The sequence below is a fragment of the Lutra lutra genome, chromosome 8 (genome assembly GCF_902655055.1).
Source record: "Lutra lutra chromosome 8, mLutLut1.2, whole genome shotgun sequence".
In the NCBI taxonomy this organism is placed as follows: Eukaryota; Metazoa; Chordata; class Mammalia; order Carnivora; family Mustelidae; genus Lutra; species Lutra lutra.
In genome coordinates, this window is record NC_062285.1 from 95,943,151 (window position 1) to 95,948,830 (window position 5,680).

General features: G+C 41.1%; 1 long non-coding RNA gene across 1 annotated transcript in view; it reads left to right on the forward strand.

The window, feature by feature from the left end:
• LOC125107559 (uncharacterized) overlaps window positions 1-5,680 on the forward strand; it is a 113,621-nt gene that overhangs the window by 41,650 nt on the left and 66,291 nt on the right. The gene's annotated exons all lie outside the window — the stretch shown is intronic.

Consider the following 5,680-nt stretch of genomic DNA (forward strand, 5'->3'; position numbering starts at 1 on the left):
CCTTATAATTTTTTTCTTTTTTCTATAAAGTCCTCCAAGACTTGGCCTCCCTTCACCCCATGGTGTAGGGATTTGTGTGCCCATTTCCTCTACCAGAGGTGAAACTATCCACGGCAGATGCCAGACTTCATCTCAGCAGCCCCAGCAGCACCACACCAAGTCCGTCCGTAACAGACACTTGGTAAGTAATTACTGAGCCAAATAGGCTTCCAGGGGACTACCTATAAAGGCCATTTTCCTTTGGCCTTGATGTCGTAGGCCCTGAGTCGAAGAGCATTCTCATGCAGTCTCATATTCTATAGGAACACAAGCCACAGAGGCTGGGGTTCCTTGGCTCAGCACAAAGGCTCCCTAGTCTTTCTGTGACTCCAGCAAAAGTAGTCAAGGATTTTCTGGCACTGTCTTTTCAGAGAGTCCCTGTTGGCATGTATTACGGCTTTGTCAAGATGTTTTCCCTAAAGGGATGATGACCTACCTCGGGCTGATACCCAGCCAGTCCGAACCTCTATGACATCAAGGTCTGCATCTGCCTGATTGGTCAGGACCAGTCCCTCACCTCTCCCATACATCCCTAGAGTCCAGTTGTCCTGGATTCCCCCTGAATTCTCCACCTCCTTTGCCTACCCTGTTCCCTCTTTTCTGCACCAGTCAGGCCCATAATCATTCTTTGAAGTCCAGCCGAAGGTCATCTCCTGTGTGGAGTCCTCTGGCCTCTCCTCAGAGCAGAGTGGTAGAGCTGCTTTCTCCCAGCACTCTGCAGACAGCACGTATTCTGCGCTGAAATGGCTTGGTGTTTCCAATTCCCCACAAATGGGAGCTTACATTTCATTCATCTTAGCAGATCCAACAATGCACATTACCTGGCAGGAGGAAGAGCAGCTCAGCAAATGTTTCTTGAGTAAATCAATGGCCATGATCCTCACAAATGTTTTCCAAGAAAGCAAGCAAGGAGGTCTCCTGAGCACCCAAAGTTCTTATTGTTTCGTTAGGTACAGGTTCGTGTCTTGCTTTTAAATTTAACAATAATAATGCCTCAGATTTACTGAGCACTTGCTAACTGCATAATCCTGTTAAAATCCAAAACAGCCATCTGAGGTAGAGGTCATTATTGCATAGGTTTAGCTGAATAAATGGAAACTGGGGGGAAGTTAACAAGTGTATCCATATTCCTGTAACTGCTAAGTGGGAGTCTATTGGGTTTTAAAGCCTGCTTTCTCAGCCGCCAGGCCTTCCACACAACCTTTCTACTGAATATGAATTACCGTAGGAATACTTTCCTATATCATTAAACTATTTTAATGTCTGTATTATAGAAAGAATAAATTTCGACACATGACAGTAGTATCCTGCTACTCACAGTGTAGAGCCCTGACTAGGAGCACTTCTATCACCTGGGAACTTGTTAGATAGGATCTCAAAAACCCCAGATCTACTGAATCAAAGTCTGCATTTTAACAGAATTCTTCATGATGTTTGTACATTAAAGTTTGAGAAGCACTGATTTAGATCAAGAGTCAACACAGAATAGCCATGGGCCAAACCCAGTCCAATCCCTGTTTTTGTATGGCCCACAAGCTAAGAATAGTTTTGACAGTTTTAAGTAGTGGAAATTTTTTTCAAAAGAAATCTGACATGTGAAAATTATATCAAATACACATGTCAGGATACATAAAAAACTTTTAATTGAAACACATCCATTTGTTTACTTGTACTATCTGTGGTTGCTTTTGAACTACAGTGGCTGGCTGGCTCACTAGTTATAAAAGACTGTATGGCCCACAAAGATATTTACTATTTGGTCCTTTATAGAAAACGTTTGATGATCTCTTCCCAATTCTGCTCCCCACCTGCTGCCACCAGCACATAATGGATGTGAGGAGAAATGCAGACATTTGGGAGGACTAAGGAAGAAAGAGCATCCCCACAGACATTCAGGGCTCAGCAGAGGCTGGGGTGCTCCAGGGGCTGATGGAAGGGGACTTGCCATGGAGTAGAAGTTCAGAGAGAGAGGGAAGGGCTGAGCACAGGGTGTGGTACGGCAAGAACAGGGGCAGTGAAGAAGAGGAAGCACAGATCAATGAAATGACCAGAGTACAGGAGAACGCAAGTGCCAACCGTGGGAAGGAAACTCATCAAAGGAGCATAGGAAAGGGCAGTAAAGGCCAAGGATGAAAGGGGTGGAGTTCTCAGCCTCAGGATTCCCCGCAGAGGCCACCAGTGGTAGTTGTTTTGAAACTATAGCAAGCTGAAGGATCGAGTGGTGTCCCAGTTGTTGAAATCAGCAGACTTTTCCTGGGGTTTCCAAGCTGTGAGGGTGAAAAGGTATTCTCATCCCTAAGACATCCTAAACTTGATGTATATACGGATGAAATGAACTAGTTCTTTGCACCTTTATCTTGAGGTGGAATCAGCTGCAGGCTTAAAGAGCTTGTTACATATGCAGACTCTCAGCCTCACCCAGTGAGTGCCTGATTCAGTGGGAATCTATATTTTAACAAGCATCCCAGATGATTCAAATGCTTTGAGAAACACTACTTCAGTGAATGAAAGAACTCTGGAATGAGCCAGCTTGAATAGATCATGCGTCTAAAAGTAATCACTTATGTGGATAAGAGGTAGCTTTCCGGTTTTGGATGGTATATAAGCCTTCAGAAAGAGGCAGTGGCACTGGAGAGGAATTGGTGGGCTCTGTCTGCTAATACCAATGAGCAAGCAGTGGGGGATTGCCACAGGCATCTGGGAAACTCAAGAAAAGACAGTAAGTAGGAGAGGGCATCAAAGGAGCTGGGGACTGAAGCTAAGGGTTCTAATCCAGGAACTACAACTGATGGCCATGTGATAGAAATACCTGCCTCTCCCTAATGACATGAAGATCTCAAGTGATACTTGATGGCCTCATGGTCACCATAGGCAGATGGTAGATCTAATATGTATTTGTGTTGTTTTCTGACCTTTGTTAAATTTGACCCTTACTCCCACCACTTCCATGGTCTTTTATGATTGCACTGTATATATATTTTCTCAGGTGCTGGATGGGGACTCAGTGGCAATGAAATTCTGATATTGGCCCCCCAAGGAATCTCTGACACCAGGGTAATATGCTTTGACAGCTTATTTTTCACAAATTACAAAAATAAAAACATCAGGTAGTATGAATACAAGGCATTGTCTCACATCATTAATTCAGTTGCCTAAAAAAGATGGGTAAAGGGAAAGATGGACAGAATGGGACACTAGAGCTCATTTTAATCTGCTTTGGAGCTACTATGGAAGAGCATTTGTCTTCTTTGTTTTCTGTGTTTCCTGTCTGTTTAAGGAAACCATGCTGGAAGCAACCACATTTGAGGCACAGCATGAAACATCTGTCCTGTTTTGGCTTCTCATTGAGATGTTGGTTCAGCTTTTGCATGCAGCACCTTGCTGCCTTGAGACAAGAAAACATTCCCAGGCTCTTTAAGCTATTATGTAGGGTTGCTATTAGGAACTGGGTGCATTTAAACAGACTCTCCAGCCCACCCAGGAATATAGGTCTGAACTTTCAGGATAGTAAATCAGGGAGTCAGATCCAAGAAAGGCTGACACTCCCTGTCCAGTTATTTTTAAACCCCAGAGGCTACTTCTGCATATGATATCACTTATGTAACTTCTCTTTGCAAGGACCCCTCTGTGCTCCAACCCACCTTCCACACCCATCCCACCCCATAGCATCAGCACAATGACACATGGGCTGCTCCACCCAGCTGTGAATGTGCCAACAGTTTAAGGATGTGGACATTGAGTAAATAAACACACAGAAATGAAATTGGCTTTTGTGCAACCAGCTTTCAGGAGTTACATTTTATTCTTTTAGGCTTAAAATTTCAGTGCAGTGGGATAAGAAAATAGCCCAAACTATATTACAAAGTTGATTAGGAATGTCCATCACCAGAAATAGCATTATGTTACTTTGGGATAAAAATATTTTTAATTTATAGTGTAACTTCCATGTAAGAATATGACTACTAATCTAGAACAATCCTCCTGGTTTCTATGTATTGGATTCATAAATGAGTTTATGATCAAAACCATATATTAAAACTTTTAAATAAATTCTAACAGTAATTAGTGACCATCCACTCTCTAAAAAGTGGGCACTAACTGATAGGATTTTGCTTCAAGGAATCTGGCCTATTAGATATGACATTAAATATTCATCTATTTAAAAAGCTGCAAATGTCAATGAAGGAACAAAGCTGTCAAATGCTAGGAGCATTTCATTAAGAAAACAGCCTCAAACACTGATGGGACGTGATAAAGTTGGGAACTCAGACAAGCTTTAGCTGTTAGAGAGACAGAAAGTGATATTGTTTGTTGTTACCAAAATGCCAAAAGAGCAGGAAAACAGCAATATTGTTAAAATGTCTATACTGCCTAAGCATTTTAATGCCATTCCGATCAAAATTCCACTGGTATTTTTCAAAGAGCTGGAGCAAATAATCCTAAAATTTGTATGGAATCAGAAGAGACCCCGAATCGCTAAGGAAATGTTGAAAAACAAAAATAAAACTGGGGGCATCACGTTACCTGATTTCAAGCTTTACTACAAAGCTGTGATCACCAAGACAGCATGGTACTGACATAAAAACAGACACATAGACCAGTGGAACAGAGTAGAGAGCCCAGATATGGACCCTCAACTCTATGGTCAAATAATCTTCGACAAAACAGGAAAAAATATACAGTGGAAAAAAGACAGTCTCTTCAATAAATGGTGCAGGGAAAACTGGACAGCCGTATGTAGAAGAATGAAACTCGACCATTCTCTTACACCATACACAAAGATAAACTCAAAATGGATAAAAGACCTCAACGTGAGACAGGAATCCATCAGAATCCTAGAGGAGAACATAAGCAGTAACCTCTTTGATATCAGCCACAGCAACTTCTTTCAAGATATGTCTCCAAAGGCAAAGGAAACAAAAGCAAAGATGAACTTTTGGGACTTCATCAAGATCAAAAGCTTCTGCACAGCAAAGGAAACAGTCAACAAAACAAAGAGGCAACCCATGGAATGGGAGAAGGTAATTGCAAATGACAATACAGACAAAAGGTTGATATCCAGGATCTATAAAGAACTCTTCAAACTCAACACACACAAAACAGACAATCATATCAAAAAATGGGCAGAAGATATGAACAGACACTTCTCCAATGAAGACATACAAATGGCTATCAGACACATGAAAAAATGTTCATCATCATTAGCAATATGGTGTCCTGAAGTGAAATTTCATCTTTGAAATTGAAATTTGTCTTGAATTGAAATTTCTACTAGCCCAGTCCTATTGAAAAATAAAACCTTTATGTAACTAAATTAAGTCAACTTGTGGAAAATCATACTCTACTACACTATTACTTTGCTCTGCTCTACTGTACTCTACTCTACTACAGTACATATTACTATAGCTAAATTGATTACCATAGCCAGGCTAAGAGAGGAATAGAATGGATCATCAGCATCTACAGTAACTTAAAGGGTCATTTTAGCAATTTCTTTTAATCTTACTACTGCTAAGTGTTTTAGGTCGGGATTCATTTGGTTGCAGGTAACAGAACATCCAAATAATAATAGTATAAAAAATAAGGTGTTCCAGTGTCTGTTGCTGCATAAATAAACCATCCCCAAATTTAGTGGCTTAAA